Source organism: Panthera onca, chromosome F1 (genome assembly GCF_046562875.1).
Source record: "Panthera onca isolate mPanOnc1 chromosome F1, mPanOnc1 haplotype 2, whole genome shotgun sequence".
Taxonomy (NCBI): Eukaryota; Metazoa; Chordata; class Mammalia; order Carnivora; family Felidae; genus Panthera; species Panthera onca.
Window position 1 is genome coordinate 31,344,303 of NC_138355.1, and position 23,605 is coordinate 31,367,907.

The 23,605-nt window shown below is 39.2% G+C and overlaps 1 protein-coding gene across 3 annotated transcripts in view; it reads right to left on the reverse strand.

The window, feature by feature from the left end:
• KCNK2 (potassium two pore domain channel subfamily K member 2) overlaps window positions 1–23,605 on the reverse strand; it is a 194,184-nt gene that overhangs the window by 94,990 nt on the left and 75,589 nt on the right. The gene's annotated exons all lie outside the window — the stretch shown is intronic.

Here is a 23,605-nt window from a genome sequence, read left to right on the forward strand (position 1 = left end):
CCCCATTAAATTTAATGTATTTCTTACTTCAACTGAGCTGACTCACTGCCATTAGTAAGTCTAAAAGAAATTACTATGCCTTCAGGTTCCAGGGAAAATTTCTTAATACACTGCAGGTTAGTTTACTAATGACTCGCTAACGTTACACAGAGAAAAGGAAGTCTGGCAAAACTGCTTAATATGTTTATATTTCTTGGCTCAATGTCACAAAATCAAGACAGCAAAAATAGTATATGAATAACTTCCCAAAACGTAGTGATTCATACCCATCCTGTCTGAGCTTCTTAGCTTTCCTCCAAGTTTTCCTCGTATTTCTCAATTACACACCCATACACTCACCAGTCGTAGCAAATACTGAATTGGTTGAAATCCATTTTCTTGAGAAACAGAACCTGATAGAATGTCTTATATTTTTCTAAGCCGACTGGAATGATAGAGCTACCCTTTGACACCTGTCCAGTAGTTATTGCGCAAAAATGTAATTAAACCCTTCCCTCGGGCACCTCTCAGACTGATTTAAGAGTGTCACACACCACAATGCTCAGCACTGAAAACGAGCCTGGCATCTTTCCTCATGTTTTCTACATTAGTCATTCACATATGCGGTATTGTTCATCTTCATTCACACAAGGATACCAATCCCAAGAGCAATTCGGAGCACGGCAACCTTTGAAAGGGAAGATGCTTCAAAATCCACATGATAAGCATGACAGTGGAGGGTCTTCCTTCCTCAAAGATGCCATTGCTAGGGCAGTCTTTAGTCGGGGGTGGGGTCTAGTGCCTGGAGGCATATCAGGTTGGCCCAACATGCTTAGCGATCGTCACTTTTCCTGCCCCCAGACTCCTTCCAACCAAGCATGTGTTTATGTTGGTGGAACAAGTATGATAGGTTTAAACTGGGCAGGGAGAGACAGAGAGAGAGAGAGAGAGAGAGAGAGAGGGAGAGAAAAGTACATAACATGCAGTCACTGGCAGGTCCAGAGTGCTGGCATCAGGAGATGACTGAATACACCTAAGTGTCACTCAATTTTCATTTTTAATCACCTGCTGTATCTGCTGTGCATCTACTGGGTGTCCTCTAGATAGCTTTGTCTCCTTAAGGAACTATTTGGACTCAGCAGTGCAAGACTGATGTACTTCACCATCTCATAAAATTAACACTGTGACCATTACCAATATATATATATCACTTAACAGGAATCATATATACATATATACACATATACATACATATATACATACGTATGTGCATATACACACATATGTATATACATGTATATATGTATTATGTATGTGTGTGTATGTATGTGTATATATATATATATACATACATACATATATATATATATATATATATATATATATATATATATATATAAAATTTACCTTCCACCGAAGCTGAAGCATAGAGAGACTAAACACATCACTAGTTCAAAGTAAGTAAAAATGATAATTAACCTAGAAAACCAGCCTCTCATCTTGGTGATACAGTTTAGCTGTACTGTGGCTTTGGTCAACTAGCTTTGGACATAGTTATCATTTATAGTATTGTTTTTATGTGAAATCACATGGGAAGTCCCAAGCAATAAATACATTCATAAATAAATTTTTAAAGAGAATCCAATCGTCAGTTTGAAGTTGGGGTGAGCATTTTGTTTATTTTATCCCTTTGTGTCTAATGTATCCCAAACGGTCCTTAGGCCTTATCCTAAATGTTTACGTCACACACAGCTTCTGTGTCTAGTGTAATGCCAACTGCTCAAGAATTATTTGTGGTATATTTTGTGCTTACTGATTCCTAAGTACGCAGTGGTTACAATTGTGAACCGATGGGATACAACAACACGTCACAGTGAAGAGAGTAAGTTAACACTTGAGACAGCTAATCGCTCCGACCCGGCAGCACGTCTTCACTTGGCCCACAGAACGCCACCCTCTCTAGCTTTCTCAGACTCCCTGAAGGATGTCTCATTCCCTTCACCTTTGAGCCTCTGGTTCTGTTCTCCACCCATCTAACACTCCTAGGTGATTTCATTTAAACTCAAGGCTCTCGATATCATCAATATGCTGACACCTCCCAAATGTGTTGTTCATTCTGGACTGCTTCCCTACCTGGGTGTCTAAAAGGCAATTAAATTTTATATTTAAAAAATAATAATAAATAAATAAACATTAAAAAAATAAAAAGAATAAAACAACAACAACAACAACAAAGGCAATTCAAACCGACCATATGCCGGAATGAATTCCCAACCTCCTCCCTGAAACCCGCTCCACCTGAGTTTTCCCTGGGTCATTAATTGGCAGCTTTAGTTTTCCAGTTCTTAGAGCCCAAAACCTTATTTGGAAGGCACCATCCTTGACTTCTTTCCCTCGCACCTCACATCAAATTCCATGAGCTTTAACTTCAAAATATCCCATTTAATCCCATCTCATCACATCCACTGCTTCTACTTCTGTCCTCATATAAGGCCACCACCACCTCCCTCCGGGTTCCAGCTTTGTCCACTTACATCTGTTCCTCCCCCCAGGGTAACCACGGCAATGCCTTTAAGTCATAAGTCAGATCATGTACTTGCCCTTCTCTCTACCTGGAATAACTTCCCTCAGTATCCACAAGTCTATTCACAGTCGACTATTTATTGTTTTTCAGGTTGTGCTAAAATACATGAATTCCTTCATTTGCCAACTTAATTGGCCCAGACAGCAATTCTGTAGCATGTAGCCTCTATTACTTTTTGAAAACACTCAGAATTGCTTGAAATTACCTTATATGCTTATTAGTTTACTTATTTTTTGTTTCCATAATTGTAAGAAACTTACTTGAGTTGCTCTTGGCTTTAAAACCCATAACCTCAAGAGAGGAGAGATGATATCAGCAAAATGGTGAAAGAGGAAGCCCCCAGATCCACCTCCTCCAACAGAGATATTGGGTCAACAGTGCACAGACCAATTCCCTTAATGAGAAATCCAGAAATCAGTTAAGAGGCTCCTGAACTCCAAATGAGCACAAAACCAGTCACATCAAAGATGGGAGGAAAATTCACTCCCCCTAGTTTAGCATGGTGCAACTGTGAGAAAACTCCTAGCCCCCAGCTTCTCCCTGAGTAGGCAAAGAGTTGGATTAAGGGGTTCTGGACTAAGGGGTACTGCTCAAGGGATTGGTTTTTGCCTTGCTATGTCAGAGTACTGATGAAGCCTGGCACCCTCTAGATGCCTAGGGGACAATGACAACACTATGAGCTAGGTGGCTTGCTTCTGCTCCAGAGGACCTACAGTCTAGCAGACATGGGCCAGTAGAGCTTGGCAACCTCTCCCTTAGGGAAAAAGGGAAAAGTGGAGCATGTGTCCAACACTCTGGCTTTTGAAGGGGCTACACAAAGGATTGGTTTATGTCTTGCCCACCTCAGAGCACTGGCTGATGGGATACAGTCTACTCTAAAAACTGCAAGACCACTGAGAATAACAAAACCCTGGGAGGCTTGCAATAGCTCAAGAAAAATTGCAGTACTTCAGACAGACACCAGAGGTAGCAAGAGATTACAAGCTCCTGAAAAAAAAGAAACTGGCAAATCCATGTAACTGGGAATTTACATGCACAAGTTCAGAGAAACACATCCACAGAAAAGATATGAGAGGCCTATAGAATCTCAAGGGAGAAAGCTTCTCCCTGTACATAGTCAGATTGTAAAGACTGAGAGAGGTGGCTGTTTTACCAAATGTGTAGATCACAACACAAAATTACAAGGCATATGAAGAAATAGGAAAGCACGATTCAAAGGAACAAAATAGATGTCCAGAAATGAACACTGAAGAAACAAAGGTATATGAGTTACCTCAAAGAATTCAAAAGAACCGTCATAAAGATGTTCAGTGGGTTCAGAAAGCAATGCACGAAAAAATGGGAATATCAACAAAGAGATGGAAAATATAAAAGAAAACTAAACAGAAATTTAGGAGCTGGAGAACACAATAACCCAACTGTAAAATCTCTTAGAGGAATTTAACAGCAGACCTGATTGAGCAGAAGAATCAGAGAACTCCAAGGCAAGACATTTGAAATTATCCAGCCAAAGGAACAAAAAGAAAGACAATGAAAAAGAGAGAAAGTTTAAGGGATTTATGGTCTACCATCAAGCTGACTCAAAGTCATACACCCAAAGTTCCAGAAGTAGAAGAGAAAAAGAGGAAAGGAGCTTATCTGAAGATATAATGGCTGAAAACTTCCTAAATCTGTGGAAGAAAATGAACATCCAGGTTCAAGAAGACCGAAAGACTCCAAATAGAATGAATTATAAAAGTCCACACCAAGGCACATACAATCAAATTGTTAAAAGTCAAAAACAAAGAGACAATTTTGAAAGCAGCAAAACAAAAGTAACTCATTGCATGCAAGGGTGCCCCTGTAAGACTATAAGCATATTTCTCAGCAGAAAACCTGTAGGGCAGAAAAGAATGGGATGATAGGTTCAAAGAAAGAAAAAACTGCCACCCAGGTTTACTATACCTGGTAAAACTGTCCTTCAAAAATGAAACATAAATGTTTTCCTGAATAAACAAAAGCTAATGGAGCTCATGACTCCTCAACCTGCCTTATAAGAAATGCTAAAAGGCATCCTTCAAGTTGAAGTAAAAGGCTGTTAAAGTGCAACAAGAAAGTACATGAAAGTATGAACGTAACTGGTAAAGATAAATAGGTAGACAAATATAGAGTACCGTTGAACTGTAATGGTGATGCATAACAGTTTCAATTGTGATATAGAAGTTAAAACATGAGTATACAAAATAACTGTAACTACAAAAATATGTTCATGGATACAAAATTAAAAGTCTTATTTGTGACCTCAATAACACAAACTTTGGTGGGGGGAAAAAAAGAAGAGTTTGGTATGCAATTGTAGTTAAGTTGTTATCAGCTTAAAACAGAGTGTTGTAACAACAACATGTTTTATATAAACACAATGGAAACCGCAAAGATAATACCTACAGAAAATTTTCAAAAGAAAAGGATAAAGAAGTTAAAAAAAATCATTACACAAAAAGCATCAAAAACAAAGAAGATAGCAAGAGAGGAAAAGAGTGATAAAAAAGCTGTAAGACCAACAGGATACAATTAACAAAATATTAATAGTAAGTTCTTTCCTATTGGTAATTATCTTAAATGTAGATGGGTTCAAAGATATAGTCAAAAGAGACACCGTGGCTGAATGGATTTTTAAAAAGATTCAACAATATGCTGTCTATAAGAAACTACTTTAGGTTTAAGGTGATATACAGACTGAAAATGAAAAAGTAGAAAAAGATTTTCCATTCAAATGGTAGCCAAGGGACAGCATGTATGGCCATACTTATATAAAACAATATAAACTTTAAGTCAAAAACTGTCACAAACAATAAAGAAGGTATTATATAATGATCAAAGGGCCAATTCCCTAGTAAGATGTAACAATATAAATATATATGCACCCAACATCAGAGTGCTCAAATACATCAAGCGACCACTGACAGAACTGAAAGAATAAATAGACATACAGAGACAATAGACAATAAATAGACAATAACAAAAGATATCAATGCCCCATTTTCAATAATGGATTGAATATCCAGACCAAAGATCAATAATGAAACAGAAGACATGAACAACACTATAAACCAAATGGGCTGAACAGACATATACAGAACCTACCAGTCAACAAAAAATACACACACAAAAAAAATAATAATACATGTTTTTCTTAAGTACACACAGAATCTTTTCCAGAACAGATTACGTTAGGTTCAAAAAAAGTCTTAACAAATTCAAGAAGACCAAAATCATACCAAGTATCTTTTCTGACCAAAATGGAATGAAACTAGAAATCATTCAGAGGGAAAACTGGATAATTTACAATTATGTGAAACTTAAACAACACACTCCTGGATAACCAATGGGTTGAAGAAGAATCAAAAGGGAAATTAGAAAATGTCCTGAGACAAATGGAATGAAAACAGAGCGTAATAAGACATATGAGTTGCAGCAAAAGTAGTACTAGGAGGGAAGTCTATAAGCAGTAAACACCATCTTTAAAAAAGAAAGATCTCAAATATTAAGAACCTAACCATACACCTCAAAGAACCAGAAAAAGAACAAACTAAACTAAAAATTAGCAGAAAGAAGGAAATTGTAATAAAGATTACAGCAGAAATAAGTGAAATAGAGAATGAAAAACCATAGCAAAAATAAGAGGGTTTTTTTTTAAGATAAAAGAAATTGACAAATCTTGCTAGACTAAGAAAAACACAAGGAATCTCAAATTAAATAAAATCAGAAATAAAAGAGTGGACATCACAACCAATGCCACAGAAATATAAAGGATTATAAGAAACTACCATGAAAAATTATACCCAACTAATTGGATAACTTAGAAGAAATAGATAAATTCCTAGAAACAGACAATCTGCCAATACTAAATTATGAAAAAACAAAATATATACATACCTAAACTAGTAAGTAGATTGAATCAGTAATCAAAACCTCCCAACAAAGAAAAGGTCAGGGCCAGAGGATTCACTGATGAATTCTACTAAACATTTAAAGAATTAACACCAATCCTTCTCGGACTCTTTCAGAAAACTGAAAAGGAGGGAACATTTCCAAACTCATTTTACAGAAGCAGCATTACTCTGATACCAAAGCCAGACAAAGACACTATAAGAAGAAACTATAGTCCAATATCTCTGATGAATGTAGATGCAAACATCTTTGACAAAACACTAGCAAATTGAATTCAACAGCACATTAAAAGGATCATACACCATGACCAAGTGGGATTTATTGCTGAGATGCAAAGACGTTTCAATACGTGAAATTTAATCAATATGATACACTGCATTAACAGAACAAAGGATAAAAATCACGATTGTCTCAAGAGAAAGAGAAAAAACATTTGACAAAAGCCAACAACCTCTATGATAAAAATTCTCAGCAAACTAGAAATAGAAGAACATTAGCTCAACAAAGTAAAGGCCATATATGAAAGTCCACTCCTAACATCATCCCCAATAATGAAAAACTGAAAGTTTTTCTTCTAAGATCAGGAACAAGGCAAAAAAAAAACCTCACTCTGACTACTTCTATTCAACAAAGTACTAGAAGTCCTCATGAGAGCAATACAACAAGAAAAAGAAATACAAGGCATTCAAATTGGAAAGGAAGAAGTCAAAGTATTTCTGTTCAAATTCCATGATCTTACATGTAAAAAAACCCAAAAGATTCCACAAAAAAACTGCTAGTACTAGGAAATGAATTCAACAAAGCTACAGAATACAAAATCAACATAAGAATCACTGTGTTTCTATACTAACAGTGAACAATCCAAAAGGAGATTAAGGAAACTTTCCCATTTACAATAGCATCAAAGAGAATAAAATACTTAGGAATACATTTAACAAGGCAGTGAATGCTTTGTATAATAAAAACGATTACATTTGCTTGAAGAAATTAAAGAAGACAAATAAGTGGAAAGATATCCTATGTTCATGGATTAGAAGACTTAATATTGTTAAAATGCCCATAATACCCCCAAATATCTACATAGTCAATGCAATCCCCATTAAAATCTAAATAGCATTTTTTTTTTGCAGGAAAAAAAAAATCCTAAAATTCATATGGAACTACAAAGGACTCCACATAACCCAAACAATCTTGAAAAAGAACAAAGCTGGAGGCCTCACACTTCCTGATTTCAAAACATATCACAAAGCTACACTAATCAAAACAGTTTGAAACTGGCAAAACAAGTATAGACCAATGTTACAGAACAGAGGCCAGAAATAAACCCATGGTCAAATGAGCTTCAACAAGAGTGTCAGGACTATAAATGGGGAAAGGACAGTCTCTTTGGCAAACAGTGTTGGGAAAACTGAGCATCCACATAGAAGATAATAAAATTGGACCTTTATCTTACATCATACATGAAAATCAACTCAAAATGGATTAAGGACTTAAGTGTAAGATCTGAAACTATAAAACTACTGGAAGAAAATATAGTAGAAAAGCTTCATACCACTGGTCTTGGCAATGATTTCTGGGAAATGTTGCTAAAACCACAGGCAACACAGGCACCTGGGTGGCTCAGGCGGTTGAGCATCCTACTTTGGCTCAGGTCATGATTTTGCGGTTCATGAGTTCGAGCCCCACGTTGGGCTCTGTGCTCACAGCTCAGAGCCTGGAGCCTACTTCGGATTCTGCGTCTCCCTCTCCCTCTGCCCCACACCTGCTTGTGTTCTGTCTCTTTCTGTCTCTCAAAAATGAATAAACATTAAAAAAATAAAAAAAAACCCACAAGCAACAAAGAAAAAATAGACAAGTGGCACTTCATCAAATTAAAAAGCTTCTGCATAGCAAAGGAAATAATCCATGGAGTGAAAAGTCAACTGCTGAATGGGAGAAAATATCTGCAAACCATATGTTGGGAAAAGGCCAATATCCAAAATATATAAGGAATTCCTACAACTCAATAGCAAAAAAACCCCAAATAACCTGATTAAAAAGAAATGAGCAAAGGACTTGATTAGACATTTATCTGAAGATGATATAAAAATGTCCAACAGGTATATGAAAATTGCTCAACATCACTAATAGTCAGGCAAATGCAAATAAAAACTACAATATCACCTCACATCTCATAAGGTGGCCACAATAAAAACAAACAAAAAAACCCCCAAACAAACAGACAGACACCCAGAACTTAAGTGTCAGCAATGACTGGGAGGAATTGAAACACTTGGGCACTATTGGTAGGCATCTAAAATGAGCAGCTGCTATAGAAAATAGCAAGGATGTTCCTCAAAAATTAAAAATAGAACTAGCTTCTGGTCCAACCATCCCACTTCCAAATATCTATCCAAAATCACGGAAAACAGAACCTCAAAGAAATATTTGCAATACCATGTTCATTACAGAATCATTCACAATAGTTAAGACGTAAAAAGAAGCGAAATGTCCATCAGCGGACCAATGGGTAAAGAAAATGTGGAATATACAGACAATGGAATATTATTCAGTCTTAAAAAAAGAAGGAAATCCTGTTACATGCTATAACTTGGATGAAGCTTTGAGGACATCATGCTACATGAGATAAACCAGTCACAACAGGACAAAGACTTAATGATTCCACTCACATGAGTTATCTAAAGTAGTCAAATTCATAGAAGCAGATAGGAGAATGGTACCTTCCAGGGGTGGGAGGCGGCAGGATGGGGAAATGTGGATTTGCTGTCCAACGTGTGTAGTTTCAGTTAAGGAAGATGAAAAAGTTTCAGAAATATGCTGTACAGCATTGTGCTTATAGTTAACAATATTTTATTGTACACTTAAACATTTGTTAGCAAGGTAGATCTCATGTGTTATTTACCACAATAAAAGAATAAAATAAAAGATAAAGTCCTTGACATAGGAGAATAGTTTTAAAAGACTGGTACACCCATAAGATAGCATTGCTACAAAGTCTTTCAAAAAGATTCCATAAATCTATAGTTAAACAGAGAGCTATATATTTATAACAGATTGCAAAGTAAGACATTAAGGATATAAAATACATATCATAAAATACAATTTTGAGAGGGAAAGAACCCATAGTCTAGCACAGTGCCAGCTACACAATAGTAAGATTTCAATCAATATTCACTTAATGGGTGGAATTCATGGAAGTTTCATTCATTTATCAGACAAAGTTTAAAAAGCAAAATTCTGAGTTGTCTGGTTTCTTTTTCCTAATGCATTTTGGTTTATCACCCTTTAGCTGAAAAGCTTAATCCTTTTTTAAAAAATCCAGTTATAACTTCATCTGGCAACTTTGGTGGCAAGAAACTTCATAAGGACACTACTCACTTTCATTTTCTTTGAGATTCAGGATTTCCCCCAATCCTAAAACTCTGAGATTTTTCACTCATTCATTCAGCATAAAGAGGCAGCATAAGCAATGGAAGCAGGAAAACTGAGATGATAAATACGGAATAATGAGTCACATCTCTGTGGGGACACAGCCTGTATGCAGGCTGCGGCTCTGGAGGGCAAAGAAGAAAACATCTTGATTACTTACTTCAAAATAAAAAATGTTAGAATAGCAGCTCTCATCTTAGAAACATGCTGATATTTACAAGAGCAAGAAAGAAAAAGGAAAAAAGAGACATTGGTGGAAAGGAAAAGTGGTGAACTAGAAGTCATGGACTAGAAGTGACAGGTTTTTTTCTGTCACTAACTAGTGGTACTCTCTTAGGAAAATAGTTGAATCGTTTATTTTCTTAGTTCTAAAGTGACAGGGTTTGACTAGGTAATATGTACTTGTAGATTTCACGTTCTAAATTCAATGAATTTCTTCCTTAAAATGTTACTTGCAAATAATTCAAAGTATATTATGATAAAATTTTGCTGGCACTTTCTATAGACACTCGTTATAACCTTTCAGATGCAGTTACCAGTATTGCTTTTTCTTTGCATTTTCTTTTAGACTCGAAGACACCCAGGCTAGTTTGGTTTAAAAAAATTTTTTTTAACGTTTATTCATTTTTGAGAGACAGAGAGAGACAGAACAGGAGCAGGGGAGGGGCAGAGAGAGACACAGAATCCGAAGCAGGCTCCAGGCTCTAAGCTGTCAGCACAGAGCCTGACACGGGGCTCGAACCCACAAACTGTGAGATCATGGTCTCAGCCGAAGTCGGATGTTCAACTGACTGAACCATCTAGGTGCCCCCTAGTTTGGTTTATACATGAGATTAACTTTTTTTTTTTTCTTTCTTTGCCCTCAAGAAGAAAGGAGTCTCATTTAGGTCCCTATCAAGAAGGCTACTTGAAGCAATTTAATCCTGCATCAGGAAACCATCAGAGGGAATAAAACACAAATGCAAACACACAAACATAAACACAAGCTCTCTGTGGATCAAGAAATAATAAGGTTGTAAGGAGCTGAGTAATGGAAAATAAAGCAGAAGCTCCTGTCCTATCAAAAAATACTTTTTGAATAACAGCATAGTACAGCATCCAAGAAAAATATGCCTCAAGAATGATATTGTTATTATAAAATAAGATTATTGACAATTTTAATTAAGCCGAAGTATTTAAAACTAGCCTCATGAAATAGATTTTCAGGCCAGCTCAAGTCAAGAGCCAAATGTCATCATCTGATAAAACATCTTCCAGAAATAAAAAACATTGTGAAGCTTTGGAACTTGTTAACCAGATTTAAAAAAGAAGAAGAAAATCTATATTTATTAAGGACAAAGTAATTATCCAATCATTTACATTAGCATATTAGCTGCAACATGTCCAGATATATCAGTAGGGTTGTGGAAGGGTTTAAATAGAAAATAATTTTAAAAAGATAGTAAAATAAACAACAATCTTTTATCCTAAAAGTAGAATTTATTTTAAGAAAATTAAAATAAAATAAAGTAAATAAAATAAAATAAATCATCTAGCAATTATCTCTGCTCATTAAAATTATCTCCTTCTTAGACACGCTGAATTGAATATGTGGTATCAGCTTCAGAACCCTCAACCAGCCACCTCCCCTCTCTCTTTATCTTCTCCAGAAGTACACACATTACCTGGATCACCACCCTTGAGCATCTCTTCCTGAAAGGCGAGAAGAGAGGACAGTCTTCTGGCCCAAACCCTGTCTGTCCCCTCTCAGCCTCTGTCTTTAAAATTCTTTCCAAAATGAACTTTCATTAAAATTTCTCCAACCAATCTTTCTGTTTTTATTTGATTTCTTCCCCCTACCAGGTCACCAGAGTATTCACCTAGGATCATTATGACATACTCTGTTTCCTTCTAAAATTTTCCATTTGTTGATCTCCCACTGCCCGTAAAACCAAGACCACTTATCAAGGCCTACAAGGTGTTGGCCTGCTTCCCTCACAACACGAATGATGGCCCAACCCCACTGGTGTTTGCACGGGCCCCAGAACACACCAAGAATGCTCTCGCCTTTGCACTTGCTGCCTTCTCTTCCTGAAACGCTTCCCTGCCCCCCAAGATCTTCACAGGACTGATCCTCTCTCATTCAGGTTTCATCGTGAATGTCACCCGTCCAAGAGAAAGCGTGTCTGAACACAGCTCTTGTAGAGGAGCACGGCCCCCATCATTCTGTGGCATTAAGCCATTGTTCAGTCTTCAGGACATCTGTATTTTCTGAAATTATCTTGTTGAGGTGTTTCTTTGTTCACTAGCACAGCAGCTCCAAGAAAGCAGGACTCTTGTCAGTCCACACAATCATAATCCGTGTGGATTATGCCCCCTGCTTAGAACAACGCCTTTCAAAACTTATTACATGTTTAACGAATAAATGAATGAATGCATTTTAATTACTTCTTCCTTTAGAGGAACAGACTTTCCCACCAACTGTCTTACCTCAGGTCTCTATAAACACTAATATGCTATCTGAACATGGTACATGAATACAGAAATATTTCTGAATGAGGATTCAGAAAAAGAACTCAGGATGTTCAGTGTGTGGCCAAATGTCCAAAAAAAAAAAAAAAAAAATCAGATTCAGAAAACTATGTTGCCAATCAATTTTTTTTTTCTTGTATGAATGATAAGCTATTTTGACCACGATTAAATGGAACTTTGTCTTACAAAATTTTATTTTGTGACAGCTGGGAATAATCACCTCCACTTCTGTCTTGCATTCAATGAGCGGTGCATGGACCAGGACAAATGGAAAACAGCAGCAGCCTACCTCACTGTCTGAGAAGCAAGAGTAAATCAAATGTGCTGAGAAACCATTACCAACCGCTAGTGCAACAGGAATGTTGGAACCCACCCAGTAGTATTTCAATTCTCTTATGGACTGTTACGCAATTAACACTGTGAATTTTATTTTACCTAAAAGAAGCATGACCACCAAGGCACGCTTTAAAGTCAAGACTAAAAACATTTCTGCCACATTCACTAGCTTTGCTGAAGAAACACCGAGGTCCCGATCATCTGAGGTGTTGCTGTCTGAAAATACGCTGTCCATTAAAGATCACAGTTTGTAAGCATTTCCATGGCCATTTTAAGGAAACTAAGACCTTCCCTGTATTCCCCATGAAAAATAAAATATAAGAACTCTAAATGCGTGTAATAACTCTGCTTCTCCATCCTATTCCACGTAGGTTTGCCCTGCTTGGAAAGCTGTTAGTGAATCCTGACCGCACTGTTATCCTGTTGGGAACACACACAGCACCACAGATCCACAGTATGGTGACTCTTGGGTTAACACAAAGTCTCCCCAAGAACTCCCCTTCCAATCTAGAGGAGACGAGGCATATCTCTGCTCTTGGGGTTGACATCAAAATTTCTAAATGGACACAAACCAGCGCCTCTTCCTCCATAAATTTCAGAATCCACTTCCCTGGTACCATTAGCATCACCCAGATGTTGAAAGCACATCACATGCAAGGAGAGACGAGTTCATTCCATTGTATTTGTCACTTGGATCAAATGTTCCCTAACCGACCTGTAGAGGACCCGAATAACAGTGACAGGAAAGGGGACTTTTTCATTTGCCCAAAAGGAACACCACCTGTTTTAGCAATTCTGAGTTTCTGGTGAATCCCTGTATTCCTCTAAGTGAGTTTTAGCAAAGTAAAAACAGAAGCACAACTGCAGAAAAGGAACTTTACAAGAGTCAAGAAACTATGCTGGGATCCTAAAAATAGAAAATTGAAGGATTAGAGGCTCTTTTCCCTGAAATGTGCATCAATGTAAGCCATGTGATCGTCTGATGGTGCCTATTGACATTCTTCTCCTTTTCCACAGTCCTGACATTCATTGCTTTATTTCTCAAAGCTGCCTTTACTGCTTCATCACCAGAGAACACATTATACTTCACAAGCATCTGGGAAATTTTGATTCCTTAGATACCCCTCCAAGGAATACATACTTTTTAACTTACCAGTCTGCAAATATTGGCATTTTCACTCAACGTTATTATAGACTGAGGACACACTAATTAGAGCTCTCCTACATACATATAACAAGAAATTCTAAATAAACTGGAGTTTTCTGAGAAAAATGAAAAGCAAAATGAGTGAAAGCAGTAAAGGATACTTCTGAATATATACGCAAGATAACTAATCATAGGGGGGAAATATAGCCATTCTACATAGAGAAAGTACATTTCACCAATCAAACAGCTATTGTCAGGGGGTACATAAGAATATAAGAAAAATCAGTTCACAAAATGTAAGTAGTCCTAAAAAGATTATTTACTAAAGACTTATTGAAATCAACCCTTATAAAAATGTTTCGTTACAGATCTTTAAAAAAGGTTTTAACAGTTTTTAAAAATGTAGATACAATAAATATATATTTGAAGGGATAAATGTAAATCTATGTATCTGTTATGTGATGTTTTAATTTAACACTAAAAAGGAAACTATCAAAGTATAGGAATACCACCGTGATCTTGAAGACTGTGAAGTGTTCAATGTTCAATTAAAATTTTAAAACCTCACAAGCCTGGGTACAAAAAGGCATACAAATGAGGCTTGAGATTCATTCAACCTTGTTAAGTGAAAACTAATGGATTTGGGAGAAAATAAACCAGGCTCCCTTTTCAAACAGTGTTTTCAATAACCTAGAAGAAGCCTCCAGAGTCACTGGGATTCTTTGCCTGAGGACATCATTCAACAATGCCAACAGAGAAAAAACTAGAAAAGTAACAGAGAGGTAATAGAAATAAAACAGGGGGGAAGAAAAGGAAAAAGAGAGAAAACAGGGGCACCTGGGTGGCTCAGTCAGTTAAGCGTTCGACCTTAGCTCAAGTCCTGATCTCACGGTTTGTGAGTTCGAGCCCCGCGTCGGGCTCTGTGCTGACAGCTCAGAGCCTGGAGCCTGCTTGGGATTCTCTCTCTCCCCCTCTCTCTGCCCTTCTGCTGCTCACGCTCTCTCTCTCTCTCAAAAATAAATAAACATTAAAAAAAAAAAAAAGAATGAATTAAAGCAGAGACCACTCTTGCGCTAAAGTATGACTCATCCTCTTTGGAACATTGCCCACAGCTCAAATCGACACTTATCAAAGTCTGAACTGAGCAGAAAGCAGTTAAAAAAAAAAAAAAAAGATAAGTAAAATAATCAAGAGGCCACTCTAAGTGTTAAGGAAGAGATTACAAAACAAAACTATTCGAAAGGCAGAGACCTAAGACACACATCATCACAGATTTTCAAAGCAGGGGAGCTGCCTGAGAACGAATTCTAAATGTGGTAGGGGATAAAAATGAGAAAGATAATGTCGCTATCTTTAGAAGGGAACCACATGACTTAGTCCACAAAGTTCATCAGGCAAATAAATGGCCTAAAACTTGATAAAGGATGTAATGTTATGAAAGATCACGTGAAAAGTAAAACTTTATTGAGTAGAATGCAAGACACATATCAAGAGAAGGTACACGCTGAAATGCAATGAAATTCAAACAGTGTAGATAATTAAGTTTCTGAATATAAGATCCATGCCAGATTCTTCCTAACATCATGACGCCTGAGCGTCATCCCTTTTAAAAGCCATCCCTTTTAAAGCTGGTTTTGCGGAAGGAACCATGGCACTCTTTGCCAACATCCATCGGTAGCACAGTTAAGAGTAGAGATAGTGAGCTAGTTGAACTACTGTTTACTGTTCTTGATCCAGCTGGGATATTCAAATATTCATAAAAATGAAAAGCAAAGAAACAGCTGAAAGAGATAAAAAAAATATATATCACCTCATTCTCTTACTGATAAGGATATTACCTAAGCTATGTGGGGATTTAAACGATATCTAAAGCCAAGACGTGAACTATTCCCGAAGCATCCCCTACACAAGGGTGCGCAAAAAATGGAGCCGGTAAAATGGCCTGCGTACCCGATCCCATGCATGTGAAATTCTGTGTGGAAATACGTGTGGGTCTTGGCCACCTCTCGGTGGAGGAATTTTAGATGTTTACTTTTTCCTTTGCACCTTCTTGTATTACCTGGATTTTGTATGAGACACGATTGTTACTTTGTGAATGTCAGAGAGCATGAACCTATGGGCAGGAAGGGGCGGCAAACAGGAGTTTGTTCACTGACAGTAGTACATGGGCGAGTCCTAGGGAAACTGGAAATTGACAAAGTCTTCTTTAAGACCTCTGTATCTCCCTTGATGCATCATTCCCTCTTGTAATTCTCAAGACTGCATTCCTGAGTAATCTTCTCCACCAAAGCCTAGTCGTTTAAGTGCCTCCTGGATAGTCTGCTAAAATAATCCAAACTACAACATTATGACATATACAAGAAGTTGACACATTAGACTATCTGCAGTGCTTTTTCCAGAGATTAATCCAGAGAACAAGAAGGGTAAAGGCACTGATAAGAAAGCCCTTTTAGGAGCTTTCTGGACAAGTTATTGTGTCCATAAATAAAATGATAAAAGGTGACTGTTTGCTTTCCAAAACTGAAGCCCAATATTTAACAAGCTGGATGCTTATACAAACTGGAATGACAACCACCAAACTATCATGTATAGAATCATGTAGCATCACTCACTACCATATCCAGTCAGCTCTAAACTCTGCTTTTAATATGCCAAACCATCCCATTTGCCTTTAAGAAAGTCATAACCTCCAACACAGACTTCCCCATTTAAACACCTTCAAAACCTCCCATGCTGAGAGACATCCTTCTTCTTTTTCTTAAAGTTTATAGTTTATTTATTCATTTTGAGAGAGAGAGAGAGAGAGAGAGAGAGAACAAGTGGGGGAGAGGCAGAGAGAGCCAGAGAATCCCAAGCAAACTCTGCACGGTCAGATGCAGGACTCAAACTCGTGAACTATGAGATCATGATCTGAGCTGAAGTTGGATGCTTACCCAAGTGAGCCACCCAGGTGCCTCTGAGAGATTTCTTAAATGTTTTCTTTAAAGGGTTCCCCAAAGACAAGGAAAAATAAAACCCTAAGGGGTTTGGGGGCACAGGGTGACACAGTTTCCTCAAATGAGAGCTGTGTTCCTGAAATGTTAGGTTGTGAATCAATAATGGACCTGAATTTTGGATTTTATTCCTTAGAGGCCTCTACCTGTTGAAGTGCTCCTAGGGTCATACCAGGATCTCTGCTTGGCTCAAACTGTACTCATTCCCCAGGTGATTTCATCCAATGGCTTGATTTGAAAAGCCTTCTGTAAAATGATGACTTCCGAATATGAACCTTCAGCCTGACCCCTCCCCTGAACTCCAAACCCACATTTCCAGCATCATTTTTCCTACACATCCCATTTCCTACTCAGCATCCACTCTTGGATCTCCTCAGAGGCATCTCAAATTTAACATGGCTGTGCTGGCCTGGAATCTGCCTAAGCTGTTTTGCTGAAGTACCTGCACAGAACTGTCCCCAGCATGTGAGACATGCTGACCAAGAGTGTTGCTTTCCAACTGTGGCTTGAGTAGCTTCTGGGGGTTAGGACCAGCTTGTCGGCATTATTTGTTGGTAATGGCGTGATGGATGATTTGCACCTTGGTGAGCCTCTTGAAAAGTTCTGCCACTGAGGCTGGCTACCCAGCAAGAAAACACCTTTGTGAACAGCAGGGATATGATCAGCCAAGACCTGGTTCCAAGGTATTCCATGCACATACTGGTGGCTCTTGACCGAAGTATGTCCTGGCCTGGCAGAGGGAGGCCTTGGCTGTGATACAACCTTTGCCTACGGTGCCCATCCTTGCTGTTGTTACATTTCATCACTTTCCTGCCTTGGAGATCTAGAAGTCCTATTATTTGGGTCCTGAGAATCTTTTCAATAACCCAACCCTGTCTAACTGACACGGTCAGTGCAATGTCCAACCCTAAACGCCTGACGTCATCCCCTAACCAGCTCCTCCTGCACTTTTTCTCACGTCTGCAAATTGGGAACTGTATTCTTTTAGATCCGTAGGACAAAACTTTTGGTGTTTTCTTTGACTCCTCACCCTTGCACTGTAAGTCTTCTCCATTGGTAAAATCCATCGGCTCTCTTCAAGTGTCTCCAGGATCTGACCATATCTCATGGCCCCCTGCTACCACGTTGGTTCAATTCAAGCTCCCCCCTCATCTATCACAAGGGTTATTACAACAGCCACATAACAGTTCCTTCTGTTTCTGTCCACGGCCTCCAGCAATCTCTTCTCAACTCAGCAGGCAGAGTGATCCTGGGGAAACAAGCCAGAGCAGGACACTCATGTGCGCCAAAAAGCCAACTCCATATTATAACTTACAAGGCCCTACAGGGCTTGGCCCTCGCTACCTGTCTGATGTCATCTCCTACCACTCCCTCCTAGCATCCTTGCTGTTCCTGTACCTGCCAGGGACACTCTTGCATCAGGGAGGGCATCTCTACTGCTGATCCCTCTGCCAGAGTGTGGTTCCCCAAACCTGGCTGGTTCCCTCACTCCCTCTACTTAAAAGTCACCATATTAGTGAAGCTTCCCCAGTGACCTTATGTAAAATTAATCACCAATAACACCCAACGTTTCCTAACCTTTTTCGCTGCTTTATTTTTTCTCCTGAGACTTAACACTATCTAACACATCCTCTTCCCTCAGCAGAATGTAACCTCACCAAGGCCAAGAGCTTTCATCTGTCTTACTCTCCACTGTACTTCTGTACCCAGGACAACACACATAGCAGGAATGCAATGAAGTGGTCTTGAATGAATGATTATATAATTGATATAAAACAACGTTTTTGTTTTGTTTTTAAACTTCACTGGCATTCTAGGAACATAACCAAGTGTCTCAATGGCACATCCACCCCGGGTGGTGAACAGGCTCAGGCTGAAGTCCACCCCCCTGGTACGGTACAGTAGGCCCTGTTGTACCTTGTTAGACTTGCTGAAGCCCCTGCCCCTCAATCTAGATCATTCAGTTACTGGAGCAAATCATGCCCCTTCTGCCTAGAACATTTGCTGATCCCCTTGTCTTCCCCTAGAATCCTCTGATTCCGCACTTAACATCCAGTTTCCCTTCTACCTCTTCTCTGTGTCTTCCCGACTCTCACTAAGTGGTTAATTTCTTCCTCAGTTGTCTAGCTCCAAACTCTAAGCACTTCTACTGTAGCTGTGTTTATAGCGGTCTCCTCCACTTGTCTTTGGAGGGAGCGCCTTACGAGAAACTCTGTTTTTTTCCATCATTTTACTTGCCCCATACCTCGCACGAAGGTCAACACATGCTCAAAAAATGCTGCTGAATGATAGGAGTAAAAACCAAACTGAGAAGAAAGGAATAGTGCAAAGAGAATATAATCCCCTCAGCAGGAGGGCTTCAAGAGATGTAGGCCTGAGGCTGCCATATGACCTCATGCAAATGCATCAGTTTCTTCACCCCAAAATAGGCAGAATACCCTCCCTCCCTACCTTGCAGCGGCTGTGTGGCTCACGTGAGAAAATAAAAGTCAAATCTCCCATGAAGTATTTTTATTATCAGTGTAGAGATCAGAGATTTACCCTGTCTTTTTAATCCCAGAATTGATTCAGCAAACACGTAAATAACTAGGTTGAGGCCAAGGTGTATCTACTGTAACCATGCCTCTACTGGTTTGCCACATTCAAGCAGGAGAAAACCAGGAAGTGCTCTCCAAAAAGAATATTAAAATCCGGGTTATATATGTTCCATTTTTATATGGAGAGAGAGATAGGTTATATAATATACATCACTAGGTACGGAGAACTGTAATTCCATATCCGTTACACTCTGATACATAGAATGACAGGAAGCTTTACGGCAAACTTAACGTTTGTTAATTTTTTTAGAGGTAGTAAATACAGGACCTTAGAGCGTAAGCTCTGGAGTCCGTCCACTTAGGTTTAAATAACAGTGCACTCCACTACTTTGTACTCTTGGAAAATTAAGCTCCCTCTGCCTCAATGTGCACCTAAGTTAAATACAGATAATAAGTCACTTAGCTCATATGGCTGTTGAAGAGTTAAATGAGACAATACACAGAAAAGGTTAGCACAGTGCCTGGCACACAGTCAGTGCTCATTAAATGTTGGTTATCGTTAATGGTATTCGTGGCTTTTAAAACTTCAGAGTGTTTGCAGGTGTTTTTCTGTACTGACACTAATTTAAATGTAACGGATGTTGCAAATCAAAGTGGTCAAAGCACTTCAGCCCAGCAACGATGCCTTTGTCTTGATATCTCTGCCCCCTCTTCAATCTTGCCTTGGCGGGCTGATGTCAAGATGGCACTCAGAGGGGATGCACATGCTGGGACTAGGTAGCAGAAGAAGCAGGTGCTCTCGTGAGCCTTAATTCTCCGTTTTCTTTCCCTTCCCTCCCCTAACCCACCCTCTGACAAGCACAGCCTGGTATGAAGTTACCATAGCCCAGGCAGAGGTGTAATTAATAATCTGGGGCCTGGGGCCAAATTAGTTTAACTGTACCTGACATTGGCCTTACAGTCTGACTACCCATGTCCTCTTCCTTCCTCACTCTTTTCATGAAAGAAATCCAGAATTCCTTCTCTACTAATATGAGGACTGAACTTCTAACTTCTCCAGTTGATCCCCCTCTCAGCACTGAAAAACGCCAAACCCCGAAAGAGCAGAGACTCCTGGGAATAACAGCAGATCAAGATTCCGAGGACCTGAACACTCATCCTAATAATGGTGTCTGGAGTAAGTCACTGGGACTGCTGTGTGTTAGCTTCCTTGCCCTTCATGCTGTGACAGCACTGTCTAACATACCTACTCATGAGGTTTTAAGGGATGATTAAATGGGAAAATAGATGTGGGAAAGACCCATGGACACTTACGAGGATCGTATGAATGAGATGTAATTCTAATATAAGATTACTGGTGGGGCACCTGGGTGGCTCAATGGGTTAAGCATCCGACTTCGGCTCAGGTCACGATCTTGCAATCTGTGAGTTCGAGGCCCACGTTGGGTTCTGTGCTGACAGCTCAGAGCCTTGAACCTGCTTTGAATTCTGTCTCCCTCTCTCTCTCTGCCTCTCCCCGGCTCTTGCTCTGTCTCTCTCTCTTAAAAATAAACATTAAAAATTAAAAAAAAAAAAAGATCACTGGCTTATTTGCCTTTCTCCCTATTTAAACACCGATCTCGATCTCTGAAACCATGCCATTATAAACATCTCTTTTATCAGAAGAAACTTTATTCAAAGAGAATAAAATAATCTATTACATCTATGGGGTTATAAAGATGCGTGATATGGCAATAAACAACAGGCAACTTCTGAATAAGCATAAAATACTTGAGATTTTTAAGAGGCAAAAATTCTCATCAGCCGTGAATATTAGTAAAGCTAAAATAGATTCCTGTGTGGGGCGGAAAGAAAAAGATTAGGTCATTGTTGAGCTCTGTCTGTATCCCTTCCAAAAACAATATAGCAAAAATGACCAGTCTCCACCTCCAGATTGTCCCCACCTGCCAAGCCCTTCAAGTTATTCTCACAGGTATGAATAGATCTAGGTAATATTGAACAGTAGGACCAATTTCAAATCCATACAGGGTTTCCTTCAGCATTGTCCTGAAATTCCAGGCATTTCTTTTCCCAGCTCAAGACCAATCACGCCACTTCAGATGATAAGAACGCAACTATCTGAATCAGACGCTTCAACCCCATAAAGGGACAGTGGGGGAGGGGAGGGGTGGGGCAGCGAAACTAAGAACAGCAAAGAAACCTAACGCTTTGCGATATCCTGAATGCTGCACAGGGATTATCTCTTCACTGTTCACAGCAACCCTGTTTGATAGATAGACTTCCCTCATTCCAGATGGATCATTTTAGGCTTAGAGAGGAAAATTACTTGTTCAGGATGACACCTCTAGAAAAGTGCTCAATTGGGGTTTAAAACACATCCTATCTGATCCCAACATTTAGGCTTTTACCCCATGCTACTTCCAAGATAATTTAGAGCTCTTCTTTTAAAATCCTAGGGAAATGGGAATTCTTTTTTTTTTTTTTTTAATGTTTATTTCCTTTTGAGAGAGAGATGGAGAGAGAGAGGAAGTGGGGGAGGGGCAGAGAGAGAGGGAGACACAGAATACAAAGCAGGCTCCAGGCTCTGAGCTGTCAGCACAGAGCCCAATGCAGGGCTTGAACCCATAAGCTGTAAGATCATGACCTAAGGCAAAGTTGGAGGCTTAACTAACTGAGCCACCCAGGGCCCCATCTTTAAGATTATCTGAGTACCTTTTAGAATTCTGTGGCACAAAGACAGAGTGAAGAGAAAGTGATCTCATGTAGGAACAGGTAATGGGGTAGCTGGGACAGTGCTATTAGTTGGCAGGTCCATTGTCAATACTGAAAATATTGCCATCATCTAAAAACAGTACTGGATTCAGTATGCAAGTGTCTGAAGAGCCTTTCCAAAGTGTAAATCAAATAGGTGAGACGCAAAGTGTCTGAATACAGTAGGAGCTAAAGAAGAGTTAGAGGACAGTACCTTTGATAGCTTTCAATGAGACTTGAATAGGAACTTGTATGTGCTTTCTACAAACAGACAGGGGCATGAAGGGCAGAGGTAGCATTTGGGGATCTATGGCAAAAGGGAAGTAGGAGCGAAAAGGCCTTCGAATAGGAAACTGGATTAAAACCAGTAAGAATTTCTTCCTTCAATCTACAATTCCAACTCATTCAAATGATGTAAAACCAAATATAAGATGAGGAAAAACATGATTCAGATCATTTCGAGTCCAATTTGACTTACACCAGTTAAGCAAAGTAGGTTCTATAAGAAAATGAGTATCTGTACATTTAAAATGTTTGCAACAACCAGTCAGATCTCTCCTTGAAAGAACAGTCTGGGGCTCTCTTCCTTCCCGATTCTTGGTTTGACCAATGAATTGTTTTACAATCTACAACAGAAGGAATCTACGACAAAAATACAGCCATTTCCAAGGAGCCTAACTGAAACTTTTAAATCATTCTGCGATTAACTTTTAAAACAAAATATTTTTCCATAAAGATACTGTCCCGCCATTATAGAGCACGCGTAAATTATTTTTTAAGATGCAAAAACTCCGTTTTTCTGTGTAATAGTAAATTGCTTTCAGCTGGGGTTTAGAGAGGCAAGGATCAATCATTTCTCTCTGGGCACCTGAAAAGGCAGTTATCAGAGTGATACTTTGGCTGGGTTAAAGAGGTGAGCTACAATCTGTTACCCACGAGGGACACCCGTCTCAAGAAGGTCATGCCACAAGCTCATCGTTTGTATCTTATGACGGCCCGGGGCGTGATTAAAGCACTTTTCTGCCTTGGGTTTTTCACTCCTTTGCCACAGCGATGTTTGTCAGTCGGCAATGATAATCTAACCACGAGGGCCCTGGCCAAGGCAGCCCCACGTCCCCCGGGTGTCCACTGGCAGTTCTGACAGGGCAAAGGAAGAGAAATCCGGGAGACAGTGGGAGAGAAGGAGCAGCAGAAGATAAGAAGGAACAGGAGGGAGCAATTAAGGCGAAGCAGAAGAAGACAGAGAAGAAGTAAGACAAGAGGGAAGACGTGCAGAAAGGGGACGGCTAAGCCAGAAGGAAGTCAATGCCGAAGCGAAAGTGGAACAGGGCCCCCACGGGTGCGCCACTGTGCTACCGGTAGCCTCCTCTTACTGCTACATTTTTCCCCGGAGAGGAAGCAGGGTAAC